The 21846-nt window shown below is 32.7% G+C and overlaps 1 protein-coding gene across 1 annotated transcript in view; it reads left to right on the forward strand.

Annotated features, from left to right (window-relative positions):
* Positions 1–10692: 10692 nt before the first annotated feature.
* LOC129951732 (uncharacterized) overlaps positions 10693–21846 on the forward strand; it is a 230557-nt gene continuing 219403 nt past the window's right edge. The window contains exon 1 of the mRNA XM_056064037.1: positions 10693–11905. The gene's annotated coding sequence lies outside the window, so the exon portion shown is untranslated. The remainder of the gene's footprint in view (positions 11906–21846) is intronic.

Consider the following 21846-nt stretch of genomic DNA (forward strand, 5'->3'; position numbering starts at 1 on the left):
GATCAAATTTGATCATTTTTATTGTCATTTATTAGCCGATTCTGCGCCATGTTAATGAAGTCTAAAATGTTTTAAAATGTTGGCATTTATTTTCAAGATCAGACAGATCCCAACAATTTTTTCCCACAAAATGCCGAGCAAAAAATCACTTGTTAATCCTGTGTAATAACTTTTTTGTTACATGCGTTGTGGTGTTTTCATCTTAGGGCTGAATAAATCAGCAAATGAGCAGCACTTAATTCTTCCATAATTACTTTTTTGAATTTTGTCAAAAGTCTGAAAATTCCGGATTTTCGACTTAATGTTGGTTAATTTTGTCTGCAGAAACCAATATTCATTAAGTCCTTAGTTTTATTTTTTGTAAGCTTTAAGATTTTGTTCAGTTTACGGACTACCTAAAATTTTAAGGGTGTACACATTTTAGAACCAAGACGGAAATATAGTAATTAATTAGCACAAAAAGAACACTAAATTTCTGAATTACTTCAAATTTCGACCTAATACCGTATCTTACATAAAGACTTTTAGAATTCAGTTAACACTATAAGTTGAGTGATGATTCCTATTTTCACCTCTGATGCTAAGTTAATAGAGAAAATTATTTGGAGCTAAGAAAATCCAAGAATTATAGTTAAAAAGCTTCTTCATTTTCAATGTGTCAATTTTTGACGAGGCTTTTTAGCTTATTAAAAAATGATGTTACGGTGAATGGAAATCGAGCTTTGATTAAAAATTTGTATGGCCGTATGTAACACCTTAAGTTTTTTTGTCTCAAGTGAAAGATAAGGTCTATGCCAATTTCCCACAATTGATTAGCGAATTCGTCATGTAAAGTTTCATGAAAAGAATATCGTACCCATGTGCGGCTATTTTTCTGATTCTATTGTTAGTGACAAAATTTTTTCTCTACAAAAAACCGTTTGTTCAAATAACATTGAAACATTGTTTTGGTAAACTAATAACCAAAAACGATGAAAACTGTTGTTTGTCATATTAAATTGAAAGCTACAAAAAAAAACTACTTGTAAAAACGGTTTTTCATCTAAATAAAAATAAAATAAAGTTTGAACTTTTATCACATACAAAATATTGTTCATAACACTTGGTAACAGTTTTATCCAATTAATCCTTTTAACAAAAATGTAGGTGCTAATAATAATACTACTAATGCAGTTTCTCTTCTGTAATATATCGGCAGAAATCAGCTAAAACTTCAATTATTGGTTGCACACTTTGCACATTTTTTTTCATTTCAAAAATTATTGGCTATAGAATTGGAGCATTTCAAACAAAACTTCCGCATATAGCTCATCTCCTATCGTACTCCAAGTTAGTTTAGGTCACTTTTCACATGTACCACCTGTTTGGTGGCCTTCCACTCCCGCACTCTGCTGTGGGATAGATTTGAAGGCTTTCCGGATCGAAGAGACCTCGACGCCATACCCTTAACCTCTTGCTTACAATTTTAAATAAATCTAGTGTACATTCTTTCACAATGCAACACCCAATACCGTTGGTGCATTTCATTATCAACAAAAGTAAAAGCACATTATAATATGTTAGAATTTTGAACAATAAATTATTGTGTGGGGTGCCATATGGCTCATAAATTAATCCTAATTGACCTAGAAATCTGCTTCTTCCCATCCAAAAAAACAAAAAGGATTATGACCTTCTCCAAATTGTTTTTGTGTTGACTCAGGGATCAACCATCATGACTTATGTCAACTATTATGTAATTCAACTTCCTTCCCGTTTCCTAAATGTTCCTAATCTGTTTAAAATATTAAGGGTAATTAAAATCCCTTTAATGAGCGCTAATTATAAAAAAAACTCACGTTTCATTAAACCCCACAATCCACCACTTAACCTTTGGCATATTCAAACACCAACAAAACATAATTTTTTATTACCTACAATAAATTTAAAAATAAAAATACCATAATCTTTCTTAAAAACATAACAAAAAAAAGTAAAAATGAGTATCATTTCATACAAATTACAACTGAATTTGACAAACAAATATATATATGCATTTCCTGTCAAAACAACCGGAAATAACAAGAATAACAACCACGAAATTTACAAAAGGACCTATGGTTCTTTTTACGTGATATGTTTTCATATAACGCGACAAGCATCTTTTCAAAACTCCAAAGCACACTCACTAATGACAATTATCACCCACGAAGCAATTAGTTTTAATTAACTGCAATTAGTTGACTCGAAAAAGGAGTTTCTTTTCATGTAACTTGCTTTTCTTTAATTTTTTTCCTCCTACACCTCCTTGCATACCTATACACCTATATCTACACCTATACTTTATATACAAATTTATATACGTAGCTATAAGTAACAGCCAGCTTCGTCCTTTTTATGCTTTGCTTTCTTTTAAGCTCTTCACTCCTTATAAATAAAACGGTTAGTAGGTACATTACAACAAAACTGAGTGTGATCCTTAAGTGGGCACCTTCCTGTTCCTAACATCAGCAGAATAATATAACTCTATTTGGATGGAGGAACGAGGGGAGGGGCTGCGGTAGTGGGGGCGGTTGAGGGTGCTGACAAATGCGATTGGATTTTTCTGTTTTCCTGGTCGACAACAACCGGCACTATCGTCAGCACACAATTCCCAACCGGGTTACAGTGTTTGGGTACCGAAAAACCAACCCCACACCCAGTTTGATAAATTCAGAAAAAAATATGAACAAAAACAAACAATACCCTATACAAGACTAAACCCACTCAACTCGTGTGTTGAGTGTCACTAACGCCAAACAAAAATGCAAACAAATGAAATATATACCGAAACCAACTCATTCGCTCGTTCCTAAAATGGGCTGCTGAAATATAAAGGACAGGGTTTGGAGTGGCAGGGTGGGAGGAGTAGGTTGTACAGGGAGACAAGACCGGCCTTAAAGTAGCAGACTTTGAACTTCCAGCACTTTTCCGGCGGCTTCGAAGGGCAAGGGTTTAACTAAAAACCAAAACATTGCCATGTGCTTTCGGAGGACGCTAGAAAACTGGAAAGAGTGTTTATATTCGAAAGTGACATGCGCGGGAAATTCCAAGATGAAATATCTTTGTTTTTCTTTTAAGAGAATTTCTCTTTGACTTTGATTTCGTTTTGTTTATTTTTTGGTGTTTTTTTAATATTTAATTTCAAAAATTGGTTGCTCAACAGTTTTGTATCATCTTGATGGAATTCTTGCTTCATGCAAGGAATTATAAGTGTTTGCTATGCTTTCCATTTTGTCTCAGGATTTCAAATTGATGGTAATTTGAACTTAAATATTGTCATTGGCTTTCAAGTTGGAATAGTGTTTGTGTTTAGTGTATATTCTTCCATAAGGATAAGGTTATTCAAATATTAACATTCTAAGTGTGATAAAACCGGTGTCATAGTTGAGTTTAAAACAACCTTAGTAGCCATTATTAAGGACACAAAAGTAAATTGAACCTTAAATAAAATAAAATGCACGGCTTGGTCACACGATATAGCATCTGCATGCAGTTTGATCTTACGGTTTTGATGGATGGTCAAAGAATTTCATACGAAGGTACACATTTTTTGAGATATCGAGTTTAAAAAAGGTCGACTTATGTTTTCTGAAAAATTATTTACATTAGTTCATTAGTTCCTGAAAAAAAATAATAATTTAAATATATGTTTATATTGAAAGAATCCAAGTTAAGAAAAAAAAAATAACAGCTAACTTCATAAGAACCTATCCGGCCGTTTTTGATTTTTAGATTTTTGACTAAAATATTGAAAATATTTTTGATTAACAGAACGTCTTACGCGAATCTGCTTAAAATCAAAATATTGAAGTTTTGCTAAGGATAAAGTTTCAAGGAGCGATAGATCTTACGTTCCTTCCCATTTTGACGACTACGAAATATTGTTATGAATTAAGAAGATTCAGAAGATTATTAGAGAAGCGGTCGGTGTGTCTCCACTTGAATATTTGTAATTTAATTTCTAAAATTACACAAGACAAATATATTGATGCATCTTTTGGACGTAAAAACGAAGACAACTATAGTGAATTACCTTATTACCGGAAATGGTAGGTTTTAACAAATTTGCGCTGAAATAAGGGCCTTTCGGTAATGGGAGAATGTTTTATCAGAACACTGTGAACAAAAACGTACAAAAGTCGGTCTTAACTTAAAATTTTAAATTATTTACACTTATGGAATTTTATATCTGCTCCTGTGAGTTTTGTTGTGAAGCTTCAACATCAACATTGTCAGTTCTTGAATTGAAAAATGATATCTTTTAAATGAAGAAGAATGAATGTGTTGGAGATTAAAATTCAAAAGAAGAAATGACCTTTATTTTATAAATCTTGGATTGAAATGATCAATACATTTTTCCAAATTTGTGACATAAGGAGTAAGTGTTGTTGGTCTTCATATTCATAATAGCTTGCCAAAGTAAACTTACTTTGAAACAAAAATGGTTACATGGCTCATACTTTTGTTTTAATTTTTTTATTAATAATATGTTTTTATTAAATCTGGTTGGAAAAATTCTACAAAGCTTAAATTTTGTTCCCTTATATTCTAGTTGTTAAATGAAGGGTTTTAACCAGATTTCTAAACAAAAATCAATAAAAATAACCGTGTACCGCCCTTCACGCTAACTCGACTCAACGGTCAAATCCTATCATTGTCTTCCAGTGCAAAATATTTGGGAGTTATACTCGACCCTAAACTAAACTGGAAACTAAATATTGAAGTACGGGTTAAGAAGGCCTGTGTTGCCTTCTACGCCTGCAGAAAAACTTTTGGCAAAAAGTGGGGACTTCAGTCGAAGATGATTTTATGGACGTACACAGTCGTAGTACGACCAATCTTAACATATGGTTCGATTGTGTGGTGGCCTGCTCTTAGCAAAGCCTATAATATTGATAAGCTAAAGAAGGTTCAGAGAACAGCTTGCGTGGCACGTTATTTTGGATCTTCTACCAATCGATCTTTTTATTCAATACATAATTTCCTGCAGCGCTATTAAGCCGAAGGAATCAAACAGCTGGTTGTCAAAACCTTATGGTCACAGCAAAACAAAAAAATTGATTCGCTCAGATATAATCTCGGTAGACACTGACTACTGCACTCCTACTTTGAGCCTTAGTAAGGGTTTAAAGGTTATTTTCCCATCCAGAGAAGATTGGGAGGATGACATCGTGTCGATAGGTTCAAACACAATAATCTTTACTGAGGGCTAAAAGATGGAGTGTGGATTTGGTTCTGGGATGTAGCTGGAATGTAGCTAAATCCTTTAGGCTTCCTGACTTTGCTAGCGTTTTTCTACCTGAAATGCTGGCAATAAGGGAGGCATGTACGTTACTTAAACAAAGCCCAAACCAAAACCGAAATGCGGCTATCTTTACAGACAGTCAGGCAGCTGTCAAAGCCATTAACTCGGCTACATACTCATTTAAATTGGTCCAGCAATGTCGCGATGAGCTTGCGAGCCTGAATATTAACCTCGGTGTCACCCTGAACTGGGTTCCGGGCCCTAGTGGTATCGTGGGAAATGAACGGGCTAACTAGCTAGCCAGGCAAGGATCGGCCCTTCATAGCTCACTTGCGGAAATGGTTAACATTCCTCTTGGTGCTATGAAGGTTAAAATCTTTTCTATCTACCAAACTGAATCAAACCGAAGGTGGACCAATTTACCCAACTGCATTATATCTAGGAAGATATGGCCCACCTATAATAAAACCCGTACAAACGATCTTCTATGCAGGCCAAGGCAAGACATAGCCAGGATAGTTTCGATTTGTATCGGACATTGGCCTTTAGGAGTTCATGCAGAGAAGTTGGGTATCTCTTACAAAACCTTTTGGCATAGTTGTAGTGACCAGAGAGAAAGTGAAACGATAATCAATTTCTTCTGCAAATGTCCTGCTTTGGCAAATACTAAAATGAAATAAAAGCATTCTTTCACGAACTTGATGAGCTACCTGAGACAAAGATTAGAGACTTTATCTTTTTTCTCAATGCAACAAAATTTATATAAAGAATTGAGACGAGTTTCAAGCTCTCTTCAACACCGCATGGTAATGTAGTAGTCTACGAACAAACCCAAACTTTGTTTATAGAATATCAATTTCCAGATGTTTTCTTACCATTTCTTCTTGAAAATTGTCCATTTTATTAGTTTTAGTTAGTTTTTTTTTTTGCTGAAGTTAATTTTAACTTTTGATTATCACAATTTTTTTTTCTTTTTGTATTTTTATTCTGACAGATCTTCTTTCAGTTGTACCAAATTTTAAATACAATTATAAATTTGGCTACTGGGTTTTCTTGGGAGTTTTCTGCTATACTATTTATAGAATGCCAAAAAAACACGGGTAATGTCCATTAACAATGGAAAATAATGTTGGTTGTAGCACCATATTCTCTTCATATAAAGTATGCACTTATTTAAGCATCTACAAGTTGTCCTCAACAACTTCAAGAATTATATTTATAAAGTCTTCATGGGATCCTAAGAAAGAGAAAGAGTCTAAAGGTGTTAAATCACAAGACCTTGGTGGACAACTTTGATCACATCGGTGAAAAAACTTTCTAGCAAAACTGTCAAAGTTTTGGTGTTTGTGTGGCCCCTTCTTCTATTTTTGTCAATAAAAATCATTAATCAAAGCTCGGGTTGGTGGTAGCGCAATCTATGTACCACTACTATTTACCATCACTAACGTTGGTTTTATAATAAAAAATTCGATCAACGATGATATTTACAAAGTTGTTTGTGTTAAGTGAACTTCAAATTCTTTAAGACCTAAGTCTTCATGAAAAAAACAGTGTTATATGTTTGTGTAATCAATTATTCCAAAGATCGACGACAGTTCTAAAAACTTGGGTTGTCGTGAACAATGAGGTTGCAGCAGTTATGATCCCAGTTCTTTTTGAGCTACACACAATGATTCTTCACATTCCCAATAGCTTAAATTTCTCGACCTATGTATATCACTATTTCCGATTCCAACCAAGAAGGTACTTCACAAAGACAAAAGTGTGCTGATGTTTTGCCAATTTTGACTGCAAACTTTCCACAATTTTTGTACTGAATTTTTAAAATTTCCTCTCTTTGTAATTGTCTTGGTTTTACTTGTCGTATGACAGAAGAAGTGACAGCTTGAAAAAAAGCAGCTGCCCCAGTAGTGTGATATTCAAAATAAATATTTTTTTGGAAAACACAAATTTAATGAGCTTTTGATATCAGATTTCCGACGTTATTCTAGTCAGTGATAAATTTTAAGTCTAGAAAACTGGCAACAATTAAGTTACTCACTTACTTAAGGTGGTGTTACAGTCGGGGTGGACCTGGGGCTCAACAATCATGCGTCTCCAGCCAGATCGGTCCCTAGCTAGCTGTCTCCAGTTTCACACGCCAAGTTGGTTGAGGTCCTCTCTCACCAGCGTGCGCCACCTGATTCGCGTTCTTCAGCAATAATATACAAAATAAAAAGAGGCTGGGATGCAACCCACACTGATAACTTGCCATTTCGCCTTGCTTAATAGTTTGTGTATATGTACTCGTATCAATTTTTACCAAACTTGCGTACTATTTTTTTTATGAAAAACGGACTTTTGGATTTTTATATAAAAACTACTGAATATCGAAAATAATATTTTCTGTGAAATAAGTTTGAAGTCAATATTTTTAATTTTTGAAAAGCAAAGTAAATTTTTACCAAGTTTTAGTATTGTTTTTTTTTTAAGTTTTATTTTTTGTAAAAAAAACTGTCAATTCGATTTTTCTCAAAATTTCATCAGATGTCAAAAACATTATTCTTCTTTGAACAAAATTGTTTGGAGATGAAATCATATTTAAGTCGTAAAATTTTGGAGGTGACGATTTTTTTTTTCAGTTTTTTTGATTTAAAAAAAAAAACTTCAAATGGATTTTTTTTCAAAAAATATAATTCTTTGATATCACATTACAATATATTATATAAAGATAATAATAATAATAATAAGATAATATAGAGTCTAGCGTTTTTGGTTCGTAAGATATTTAGGGTTAACCAAATTGTTCACCATTTTTTCAAACTTACTTACATACTTACTTAAGGTGGCGCTACAGTCCTGTTTGATCTAGGGCCTCACCGAACAAACTTCTAAATCTAGCTCGGTCCCAAGCTAGATGTTTTCAGTTTGGCGCTCCAAGTTGGGTGAGGTCACCTTCCACTTGTGCACGCCACCTGATTCGCGGTCTACCTCTACTGTGCTGTCCTGTGGGTGTGGATTCGAAGACTTTCCGGGCCGGAGCATTGGTTTCCATGTGCTCTACGTGACCCAGCCATCTTAGTCGTTGCACTTTTACACTTCTTGCTAAGTCTACGTCACTGTACAGCCCGTACAGCTCGTCCATCTTCTCCTCCACTCCACTACGATGCATAAGGGACCGCAGATCACACAAAGAACTTTTCTCTCGAACCGACTCAAGGTGCTTTCATCCGCTTTTGTCATACTCCATACTTCTGCACCGTATAGCAGGACGGGGATGATAAGGGTCTTATATAGCAACACTTTGGTCCCTCTAGAGAGAACATTACCGCTCAATTGCTTTCTTAGCCCAAAAAAACAGCGGCTAGCAAGAGTTATTCTGCGTTTGATCTAAGCGAGAGCCTAGGTAGAGAAGCCCTTGGCTAACTCATAGTTACGTCTGTCGATGGTGACGTTTTGACCAAAACGTCGATGTTGTATGTTCTTTCTAGACGACAGAATGTACTTTGTTTTGCCCTCATTAACCGTTCAACCCATTTTTGCCGCCTCTGCCTCCATACTCACAAAGCTGAGTTCTTCCGATTATGTCAATGTCATCAGCATATGCTAGTAATTGGACAGACTTTTGAAAGATAGTGTCTTTAGTGTTGACGTGTGAGCTCTGCACTATTCTTTCAAGCACGATTTTAAAAAAATCACATGACAGAGCATCACCTTGTCTAAAACCTTTTTTGACATCGAAAGGTTCGGCTAAGTTGTTTCCAACCTTTATGGAGCAGCGTTAATTCTCCATGGTCATCCTGCACAAACGGACGAGTTTGGCAGGGATGCCAAAACTAGACATGGCTCTATACAGCTTGTCCCTGTAGATGCTGTCATATGCGGCCTTGAAATCGATGAAAAGATGGTGGGTGTCGATTTGGTGCTCTTGAGTTTTTTCCAGGATCTGCCGTAATGTGAATATTTGATCAACTATGGACTTTCCTGGTCTAAAACCACACTAATAAGGACCTATCAGGTTGTTGACGATGGGCTTTAGACGTTCACATATTATGGCAGAGAAGATTTTATAGGCGATGTTAAGTAGACTTATTCCTCTATAGTTGGTGCAGTTTAGAGGATCTCCTTTTTCAGGATCGGGCAAAAAATACTGAGGTTCTTCCGACCATATCTTACAAATAAGTTGGTGCATGCTCCTAACCAACTTATATCCAGCTGCTTTAAAGAGTTTGGCATTCAAGCCATCTGCTCCAGCGGCTTTATTAGACTTCAGCTTAGCTATGGCAACATTTACTTCGTCTAGGTCGGGAGGACGGGATTGTTGGCTTTCGTCGTCTGTGCTGAATGGATCATCCTGCTTGACAGCACAATTCAGTTTGTCTTTGCCGTTATACAGTCTCCAGAAGTGGTCCTTCCATATCCTCAGCATTGACTGCGGTTCCACTATGATGTTTCCACTTTCGTCTTTGCAGCCTTCGGTTCTAGGTTTATGTATCTGAGAATTTCGTTTCACCTGTTTATAAAACTTTCGAACTTCATTCCGGCTTTTCATGCCCTCATGCCCTCTTTTTTCACACTTTGATTAAAATAGAAAATTTGATCGACGTTTTGAAACTAAATTTCTCAATTTGCAGCTGAGCAAGAAAAGTTTTCAATCGATTTAACCCCTCAAAGATGAAGTTCTGGAAGTTACCGATAACATATACATATATATAAAAATGTCATTAAAGAACTGTTATTGCAACCGTAACCGTGGTGGAAATTTGTGTAATATCGTTTCTTATTGTCAATGAAATACATACATAAATATTCTCCTTAACTATGAAATAAACATCCATTTATATTTTTTAAGAAATACTTGTTTATTATTTTTTTCAAAATGAACCCATATAAAGGAAGAACCCTTTTCTATTTTCTAGAATCCTTTAATTTCGAGCTTAACTTCGAAGAAATTAAGGCAAGTTTTACGACGAAAAAATCTTGTATTATGATTTTTTAAAAATACAATTCATGAAAAGAACTTATTTGTAAGTATTTGTTGACATTTTCAAACGAAACACTGAAATTAAAGCAAGATTTTTTTATCTCGCGGTCTTGTATTTTTTTTGCGAAGCGACATATCTTCAATATAGAAAAATAATGAAAAATGAAAACCTCAGTTTTTGAAAAGTAAAACTTTGAACATTTATTTACAATTTCCAACTTAACAAGAATCCATATATCTGCTTCAATTTTCCGAAGTGAATTCAAAAAGTTTTCTCTTAAAAACTTTCTCTTCAGAAAATCTTCCCCACACAGCACAGCTCCCGCAGGCTCCATCAGCACCACCGCACCATCCATAAGGATGGAATTGGAAAGTAGTGCCTATAGCCTCTGCGATACCAACGAAAACATAAACTAAAAACATCCAAGTACCATTTCGACTAAATCAGTTGTAGAACGTGCTTCATATCTTCCGGACGTGTTTACCGCATCCAACATCCAAAAATACCCAAAAACAAAAAGTATGTGTCTATTTTTTCTGCTTGAGGAAACTTTTTGTACTTCAGCACTATCGTTGGTTTATGTTTGGGTGGAAAACGTTGTTCGTGTCTCGGTTCTAGAGTTCATGACTCGTTACGTGCTTATCCTTTCAAATCAAATTCAGTTGTTTCAGTCAAAGTCGAAGTCGAAGTCAAATCGCCAGTCGCGTGCTGACTGTCAACCGGTTAAGTTGAGTTGTCGTGATTTTTGAAAAAATTTAAATAAAAAATAAAAAAAACGTCGTCCTTAAAAGGATAAATTGTTGACGTAGCGTAATAAAGCAAATGCGATAAGGAAGAATCCTTCTACATAAATATATATATATGGTTGGTGCCTCCCCTGCTTTTTTAATGTATCCCCAAAATATATTTTCAATAAAATCTGATTAAATTAATAATTCACAAAAATCACTCAAGTGGCAGCTCGAGAGCTGTTAAGAAAATATTTGTATTTTTTTTTAAATTTTTATTTAAGATTTAAAAATAGCTCCATTATATAAATAAAATTAAAAATATTGGCAATTCAATTGATGGAGTGTTAAAGAATTGATTTATCGGTGGGTGGCATGGCGGTGCCAGAGAAAGAGTGTGTGTGTGTGGTTTAAATTAAATTCTGATCTGATTTTGAATTAAAAATAAGAAATTTATGCGCGATGTTCTCCGGGGTTTAATTTTATCTAGTGTGTTTTCTGTTGTTCTGATAATGCCGCGGATGTGGTGTTTTTTAAGCGACTTCAGCTAGAACCACGTATCGTCCGTCATCCGTTGACGAAGACGGAGACGACGCGACGGTGTGGTGGAAGTGGTGGTGTCGTCGACTACGACGTCGACGTTGAAAGCTTGTGGAGTTGGCTTTTTTCCCCCGATAAGACGTGCTCTGCTTGTAAAGAAATACAACAACAAAATAAAGATAAAGAAAAAGTGAAATATGTTGCGTGAATAAAAAAACATCAAAAGATGATTTCTTATTACAAACTCGTGTATATTAAATCAGAGTCAGAGAAGTGCTGAATTGGATTCAGATTCAGATTCAGATTTGGAATAAGAGTTTTTATGGCTGTTGGATGGATGAAATGATTGAGGATTGTTGGAAGAAATGGAATGGATTATTTCTTATGATGACGTGAATTTAATTTTTGTAAATAAAAATATGAGTTTCCATAAGTTGCGATGATGATGGAGGAGGTGATGATGTGAATCAAAAGATAAGAACCAGAAGTAGATTCTTTTTAGCTTTCATAAGATATTATATCTCTTTATTTATAAACTGCTTGTCGGTTGGATTAGTTTAAGATCTCCCTGTCTCTATCTGTGTTCGGTTGAGCTTGATTTAGCCGGAGGGATATTTATTCATGTTGTTTGTTTGTTTTTTTTTTTTTTATTTTCTTTTCTGTTGTGTTGTTTTTTGTGTTGTGAAATTTAACATGAACATTTCGATACTAAGTGAATGTTTTTTGAATATTGAAAATAGGTTTTGGTGAGGAAATTGTCTGCGGTGGGGAATAAATAATGAGAACCGGGTGAAAGTTCAGACAGATGTTGTTACAAATTTAATTTAAAATTTATTATAATAACACACTTAAGGATATTAGAGCGGTTTTTGAGTGAACACATATTTTTGATACGATTTTGATAGAGTTATGAAAAGTTTAAGGAACGTTTAGAAGACGTAAAATTTTAGTAGATTCATGATTGTTATATTGTTATTGTAGCACCCGTGGCGTTATAGTTATTATGATAAAGTTTTGTTCAGGGGTACTGGCTCTTCCGAGGAATTGACAAATTCTCCAAGAATAATTCTTGTCATGAAAAGTGCTTTCTTAAATTAGCCGTTCGGATTCGACTTAAAACATAAGGTTCCCTCCATCCCTGACAACATTACTCGAACACAGGAGTTGTGAGTTAATAGTCCCTAGTTTTCAATGGACTGTTGCGCCACCTTATTCACTTCCCATAAGAAGTTATTTTAATTGGTCCAATTTGTCGAATTGAATATTAAGACAATTCCCAAGGTTTCAAGGTCCCTTAAGTAGAAATAAATGGTTTTTAGAAAGATGTAAGTGCGTGCGTGTGTACGTACGTTCGTGACGTTTTTTCGTCGTCCAAAGCTCAAGGACCAGAAAAGATATCGACTTTAAATAAATAAATATCGACTACAAATAATAATGCGGAAAGATGCAGAAATAGCTCTCAAGAAAATTGCGTCTGTGGTTTTTTAACCTTAGCAATTTAAAAAAAGGTACAAATTTTTGGTCAATCCTAAATACTTCACGAACCATTGATGCAAGAGGCTTGACTTAAATTTTATATTATATTATTATTATTATTATTCCAAGCTTTATTCACTCATTAATACTTTAAAATTTACAATAATTTTAATAATTGATTTGATTGAATATATTTACATTACATTTAAACAAGTATGTGTACGTAAAATTAATTACATTACAAGAAACAAATAATTCAATGAAGGTTTAAAACTAATTTAAATGTATACATTATTTGAAAAGAGAGGTATAATTTTAGGTTATTTGAGCATAAGTCTTCCCCAGACTTCTCCATCTTCTTCTATCTAGTGCTTCTCTCCAATAAAGTGGGCATATTTTTCGGATGTCATCCTTCCAGCGTTTATGTTGTCCACCTACGCTTCTTTTGCTTTCTAAGGGTATCCATTTGGTTACTAATTTTGTCCATCGATTATCAGGTGTACGTATTACATATCCTGCCCATTCCCATTTGAGTTTCTTAAGCCTGTGTTTAACGTCTTCAAAATTAGTTTGACTTCTTATATTCTGATGGTTAATTTGCTCGGCAATATGAACGTTCAAAATAGCTTTCTCCATTGCTCTCTGACATGATTGGAGTTTCATTTCAGTGTTTTTCGTGACTTGCCAAGTTTGGCACCCATAGGTGAGGACTGGAAGAACTGTTGAGTCAAACACATATTTTCTTGATTTATTCGAAATATTCAATGTAAGAAGATGCTTAACGTTCCAGAACTGCCTCCAAGTCTATCCTTTTTTCTTTGTCTTTCAATGAGATAATCTGACCAAGGTATGTGTAGTCTTCAACGTATTCTAATATATTGTTATTAACACTAACTGGATCATAAGCACCATTTGTCATATTTTAGTTTTCTGTTGATTTGTTGACAACCCAATATTTCCGCATTCCGAGCACAGTTCGTTCAGCATCGTTTGAAGTTCTTCACTGCTGTTTGCGATAATTATAATGTCATCGGCAAATCGGAGGTTTGAGAGACATTTGCCATTTATCTTCAATCCTTTGTCTTCCTAGTCTAGCTTTCTAAATACTCCTTCTAAGGCTGCGGAAAAGAGTGCTGGTGAAATTGGATCTCCTTGCCTAAAACCGGCTTGTTCAAAAGGTTGATTTAAATTAAGAGTGGTTTTCATTCTCTCAAATAAACACTTCGCAAAAACATTGTATATCGATGATATTATGCTTATTGGGCGATAATTGTTGATATCGTCCCTGTTCCCTTTTTATTTATGAGAATTATTTCCGATTTCGTCCATTGGTCTGGGACTTCCTCGGTGACCAGTTGGCCAGTGAAAAGTTGCCGAACTTTAGGTATTCAGCTTTTCATTTTTTTCGTTTTTCATTCTTTAAACTATTTATTGCTCGCTCTATTTCACTTTTAAGAAATGGTGGAAAATCTTCTTTCTGGTTTTGTCGCTCTAGAAATATATCATCAGTGTCTACTATGTGTGTTTTGTAGATCAATGCAGAAGTGTGTAGCTATTTGGTTAATATTCTTTCTTTCGTGAATTCTTTTATCATTATCCGCCATTGCTGTTATCCACTCTTTATAATCTTGGATTGCATTCTTTGCCTTTTTTACTGATCTCGTTTTTTCGATTACTGTCTTTAAGAGGTTGTCATTGCATTTTTGGATGTCTTCTTGACAACGTTTTTTGATGTTCTTCCGTATATTTTTTATATCTTGTTTTTCTTGAGCATTCAGATTGGTCTTTTTTCAAATACTATCACGAAGTGCTATCATATTTAGAGTTTCACTCGATAGTTTTTGTGGTTTTTGAGATACAGCAGTGAGAATATACCTGTCTGCTGATTCTTTTATAGTTTTTTCCATTTTGTTATATGCTATTTGAGTACTTATCGATTTTGTTAATACTTTTATTGTAGTTTTATGAAGTTGTCTAGTTTTATGGTTGATTAACAACTCCGCACGTACTATCCGATGATCTGATTCGAATTGAAAGTTATTAATTACGGACACATCTTTAACGATTGATCTTTTATTGCAAAGAATAAAATCTATTTGGCTTTTGGACTTTTGGACTGGTGAATTCCAGGTCCATTGATTTTGCGGTTTCTTTTTAAATAACAACTATAAGTTTGTGTTGCCAAATATATTGGATAAGACGACTACCTCTTTCATTTCGATTACCGTAGCCATATTCTCCCATAATGGTTTCTTCGCCATTTTTCCTGAAACCTAAATTAGCATTGAAATCACCGATTATCAGTAAAATCTCTGTTTTAAGTGTGCTGTCGCTATTTCCAGTGTCTTGTAAAAGCGATTCATCCCGTCATCAATTGCTTTCTCAGTTGGTGCATAGACTTGTATGATGGATATGTTACAATTCTCCACTTTGACTTACATTCCTATTATCCTATCGTTAAATCCTTTAATTTCTTGAATATTCTTTTATATATTTCCGTTGTTGAGTTCTTGTATGCTTTCGCCTTGTCGTCTTACTTCTGCTAAACCGATTATATCCCAGTGTATCTTATTAAGCGCGTTTTCTAGTTCAACAAATTTTTCTTTTGATTGGAAAGTTAGTGTGTTTAGAGTTGCTACGTATAAGGGTACCTGTATTGCTTTTATTAGTATAGTAGTTTTTGTTTGTATGTTTTTTGTTTAGTGAGATGCTTTCCGCAAATTTATAAAAGGGGAGGTGTTGGCCGAAATCCTCCACGTTGGCCGACCGGGTTAGAGTTTATCCATCATAAAATTGTCTTCGTTATTAATAATTGGCTCGCTGGGGTTGACTTTTGGCATTTGTTATATTATATATTGTAACGCGATACCAAACAAATATATTTTGGAAAAAAAATCCAATTAAAGTTTTTTTAAATCAAAAAAAAATGTGTCGCCTCGAAATTTTTACAAATAAAAAATGATTTTATCTGCAAATTAATTTTTTGCAACGAAAAATAAAAATCAAATAAATATTTTTTTTTAAATAAAAGTCTGAAAAATTCAAAGTTGGTAAAAATTGATTTTCGTCTCAAATATCTTTTCAAAACTTTGAGACATTGGCCTTTAACTACTTTTATCTTTTAAGAAATATTGTTGTCAGAATTCGTTAAAATTTTGAGAAAAATTGAATTGACAGAGTTTTTTAACGAAAAACTGAAAACCTAGAAAAAATTACAAAAGTTGGTAAAAACTGGTTTTCGTTTCAAATATCTTTTTAAAACTTTGAGAGTACGACTTGCAACTAATTTTTACTTATAAGAAATATTGTTTTCAACATTTATAAAAATTTTAAGAAAAATCGAACTGACAGTTTTTTTTTCAAAAAATGGAAATCCAAAAAAAAATATCTTTTCAAAACTTTGAGATATTGGCTTGAAACTACTTTTATCTTTTAAAAAATATTATTGTCAACATTCAGTTAAATTCTGAGAAAAATCTAATTCACAGTTTTTTTACAAAAAATTAAAACCTAAAAAAAAAACAATACTTAACTTGGTAAAAATTCACTTTCGACACAAATAGCTTTTCAAAAATGAAAACTATTGTCTTCAATCTTTTTTTTATTTCACAAAAAATATTGTTTTCGATATGTAGTAGTTTTTTTTTTAATAAAAATCCAAAAGTCCGTTTTTACATACAAAAATAAAATCTACAAATTCGCAAATTTGGTACGAATTGATGTTCGGTTCTTGATATCTCTCAAATTAATTTCTTTCATCCGATTTGTAAAAATTTAAGAAATGCTAATAAAATTGGTAAAAATTTGTTTTCGACTAAAAAGCTGTTTAACAATACTAGACTTTAAAACTAAACTATTTCTTTATATAAAAATTATTGTTGGTAATTCTAAAATTTTTAAGAAGAATTTAAGCAGACAAGTTTTTTAACAAAACAAGAAAACCTACAAACTTTTAAGCAAGAAAAATCGACAGATGGGATTGGAAGTTAACTGTGTGGGTCGCATCCCAGTCTCTTTTTTATTTTAATGATTGTTATAACTTAAAGTAATTTTGATAAATCATTGAAACGATTGAGGAAATTAATTGCTTAATGTCTAATTGCTTACTTCCTACTGAAAGCAGACGATTCGTCAAATTGGAAATTTTGACACTGCTTGATATTTGATGCTTCTTAGAATCTAAGTGCAATAGATGGAGAAAGACTTCAACTATGTTTCAAGAATGAGCAAATATTGATTTTCAAAAATATTGTCTGGATGTGTAAGAAGGACTTCCAAAGAAAAGCAGTTGCTGTTTTCTTCTATAATATCAATTAAAATAAAGTGGATTGATGTTAAGTACGTAGGAAGGTCATGCCAGAGGTCTTGGGTACAATCTCTGACGTTGCCACCTAAAGTTACCGATATTGACTTAAATTAAATTGTTTTCTTCAAATTTTGAAATAAAAGTAAAACTGACATTTTTCTTCTTGAAAGTTGTACTAAAAATTTATCAGTAAAATCCGGATAGGTGCCTTACCTTAAATGGCCCGTTTTGATAGACGCTAATGCGGGTTGGGCAGTTATATCTATATTTATATCATCAAAAATTAAGAACTGATAATAAAATAATATTTCGGTAAATTTAAATAAAGATAGTCTTTACCATTCTCGAAGATCAAGATTATTATATGTGAATTTCAACACATGCCATAAAAAAGATCTACAAAAATTTGTTTTTTCCTTTTTTCAGCGAAATTTTTAATCTGCACTTTTGAAAGGAATTTTTTTAAAGAAAAATTTGTTAAAATCATACAAAATAAACGGCAGCTAAGCGGAAATGGTTGTTAAGTTAAAGTTTTTATATGGAAAAAGTACTTACAAGTATGGTTCACAAAAATATTAGGTACTTATGCGGGTTAAACACTTAAGCTTAAGATTAGTTGATAATTTTACTAGCTCGGTTCTACAGTGTTACAAGTTTTTGGAAAAATAAATTTGGTGAGCATAAGACAGGTTACAGTAGTGAAACAACTTTAAAAGATAGATGGGAACAATTTGGTTGGGCGTTATTTTAACAAAACTTTAACCATTCCAGTACACAAGTGGAAGCTTACGAAAGGTGAAACATAGTCTTAAGTAATCTTAGATAGACTATAACCTTTTTTCAATCAATAGGCTATCTAGCACTGAACGAATTATTAAAATCGAACTAGCAGTTTCTGAGATAAGCGAGTTCAAACACACAAACAAACGAAACAATCAAAACAAACAAAACAGACAAACGAATTATTTAAATTTATTATGAATTTGGCATAATACACAAAAAAGATTTATATACGTATGAAATCTAGGATGAAATTACAGTTTTCCAAAGAAATTGGTATTCTTCTGTTTTAGTTCTGTAGCTCACATAGTTTCATATTTTTAACGTTTCTGCTAAAATTACACAAAATTTGTTTAGAAATAAATTTACAGGAGATTGGTGTCAAAGTGGAACATAACAAAGTAACAATGTTGGCCTATTTGAAGTTATCATACTTGTAGCCAAATTTAATTGGTTTAGTTGAGTCTCTATACACTTTATAGACTTTTAAATATTTTTGACTAAGTTCCATGCAACAAGCTTTTGTGTGACAAACTTAATTTAAAAAGTGCCAACCAACAAAAATCTTAAAACAGGTTTTGTGCTTAGTATAGGAGTTTGTTTATGAACTATTTTGTTTTCTTTGGACTGTCACTTTGAATTAATGTTATATCTCTTCTTGTAAAATTAATGTTTGGATTCACTCACTCAAAAATCTTATGCCAATTTTAAATGTATGTAAAGTTGTATATTTTCCTTCCATTTCATACCTGATTAATTAAAACCAAGATGATGAAATTAAAGTGCTTGAATTTAAGAACCAAAAATAAGGGTGAGCTTAGAAAACAGAGCTAAAAGAGCTGAAAATGAACTTCTTGGATTTTCTGTTTCCAAAGCAACTAGCAGTCCTAAATCAAAGAAGAAGGCTATAGCTCGTGTTTTACATTGCTATGCACCTAAGGGAAAAGGGTGACTTGCGTAAAGTGTTTAAGATAAAGAAATATATATAACTTGTAAAAGCCTTTCTATTTGGGGAACAAATTTAATCCTGCCATGCTTCGAGCATTGTCACCCAAAGATAGTAATAGGAGAGCTCTGAAGGATATCCGTAAGAGGTCAATGTATCTAATGAGAAATTCACTTTTACAGTAAGGATGAAGCTTGCTATCTTTTATGAATGGAATTAATTTCAACAGAAGATTGAATATATGATATTCATGTTAATTGATATCGAATTTTTTGTCTTCTTTCAAGTAATTCTGAAGGCAGTCGTATCACCGCTGATTGTTTATTCCGGAAACAAATTTAATTGTAAGGATACTGTTTAGGTAATTTTAAAATTTTGTTTCAAATCAGTATTTTAAGAAATTTAGTTGTCATTTTTATTATGTTAGAAGACTCACTTAATATATACATTTTAAATATCACTGCAAATTCAATCTTAAAGAACTTACATCTGTATATTGTATACTTAATGGAATTTTACTCAGTAAATATTATTTGTGTGTGAATATGAATTCCTTTATATGCTTCAACAATTAAAAAGATAATTATTTAGTCGCATAAGGAATTCGCAACCCATTTGCAATACACTAAAAATTTAATCAATAATTTATTAACTACGGTCCTCCTCATAATATTTGCGAGATATTTGCAATATAAAATTATTCATTTTTAATGTTTTGTACATAGTCGCAACATGTCATTTTCATCAAGTAAATGATAATATTACACTCTCAAAAAAAAGAAAAAATAGTTCACTGGGGCGTATACGTAACTTTATTAATATTTTTGTTTTGTTTTTACGTGTCTATATATTTATTTGAAGATGAATGTCATGATATCTTGGGTATCATGGATGAGCAGTACTGTAGAATATTTAAAACTTAAAGATTGAATAGAAGAGAAACTACAACGTTTTTTATTTAAGTTTCAACTAAACGCAATCAGTCCTTTGCATTTTCTATTACGCTACAGAAAAGCGCTGTAATAATGCTTTGAATTCCATGGAGAATAGTTTCCTGTTAAGCTTGAATTTTTATTGTAAGTCCTTGATTTGAGGTGACCATTGAGATCTTACAATGGAAGTGGCCATCGAATGTTTTCGTACTTGCTGATCAGTTGGAACAGCTGTCCTTAGCCTTTCAATCGACACCCTAGCCGATTAGTGAAGTGCAACTGATGCGTCCTGTTCGTGTTTGGTTGTTGTATCCTGAATAAAGCTTAAATTACAGTAAAAAATTCTTCAATCTTCGGCAATACATGGAGCAGTGACTATCTCACCTTAGTTTAAATAATAGGGGCCAATTACCCCGCTCGCTGAAATGGCACACCAAAGTGTTGTGTTTAAACAATGTAACGTTTTTAATGGCATTAAGCAAATTCCAAAGCCAAACAATCTAGTCCAAAATTAATTAAAAAGAGACCTAACCCCATACACTGACAACTTTGCTTTCTTTAAAAACTTGCACCTAATGTAACTTTAGCTCGTTTGTTTGAATTTCTGGAAAGTAGAAAACTGAAGTTAAGTTATTTGAGATATCATTGAAATAATTTTTGTTTTTGGGAATAGTCTCTAAATTGATTTTTGAAATTCTGTTTTTTTGCAAATTTTTTTTTCACTGTTTAATATGTCTAGGAATGAAAGATTATTCATGTTACCGGGCGTTTTGCTTAAACCCGTCAATCAAATCGTACGATAACGATGAGAGTTGCATTTGACAGTTGTCAAATTCAAACGCTACTTAACTTTTAACAACGAAAATAATTATTTCAAAGCTAATACAATTTTGTTTCCTCACAACTTTCGAGCTAAAAAATATTTGTTCCCGTTTCTGGGTTTAAGACAAAAGTTATTGTTTTTTTTCTTAATTCATACGAATTATGGTTCATTGTATTATTTCTAGAATAAAGATCAATTCTAATCGAAATCGTTATTGGTTGTAAGATATTTGACTAGAACTGATAATTCTTTTGTTTTAAAGTTTCATTTTAAATTTCACCGATGGGATTTTCTCCAAAGTCTTTTCTGACCATTTTTAAGATATTTTGATGTTTGTATGTCAATAAAATCTTGAAATTTATAAGACAAACATTAGTATTGCTAAAGTTAACGCATTCATAGACGCCTGTCTTAAAACTATGAATTAAAATTTTGTTACCTTGGAGATGTCAACAAATTTCAATTTGAAGTGAATTTCTTTCTTTGGTCTTCTAATATTTGAGTCAAAGATGATTTCTTATCAATTTGTTCTTGTTTTTAAGGTTTTCGTGTTTTGTAAACGTGTTTTGTAAACAAAGTAAATTGACTTTTCCAAAAAAAAAAATAACTAAAAGTACCCAAAAATATTTAAATTATCAAATAAGTTTTGATTTTAAAAACTGTTTTTGTGAAAGAGACTTTTAGTCGAAAACCAATATTTTATAATTTTATAATTATAGTATCAATTTTTCTTCAATTTGTATTCCTTATATTAACGAATATAAATACGATTTTTCTAAGATCAATATTTTACGTTAACAATACAATTTTGCACAGAATGAAATAATTTTGAAGACAATACCCCCATGTGTTCACGAGATATAGATATATTTTGTGTCGAATTTAATTTAAAAAAAACTGAATGTTGTATTCTTATGCAAAATTTTAAAAAGAACCATATGTCGTCTTAAACTTTATTTTCTATGAGCTAAAATTAGTTTGGAGGCAATATTTTTAATTTTTGAAAAGATATTTGAGTCGAAAGCCAATTTAAACCAAGCTTTAATAATGTTTTTTTTTTAGGTTTTTATTTTTTGTAAAAAAAA

Source organism: Eupeodes corollae, chromosome 3 (genome assembly GCF_945859685.1).
Source record: "Eupeodes corollae chromosome 3, idEupCoro1.1, whole genome shotgun sequence".
Classification (NCBI taxonomy): Eukaryota; Metazoa; Arthropoda; class Insecta; order Diptera; family Syrphidae; genus Eupeodes; species Eupeodes corollae.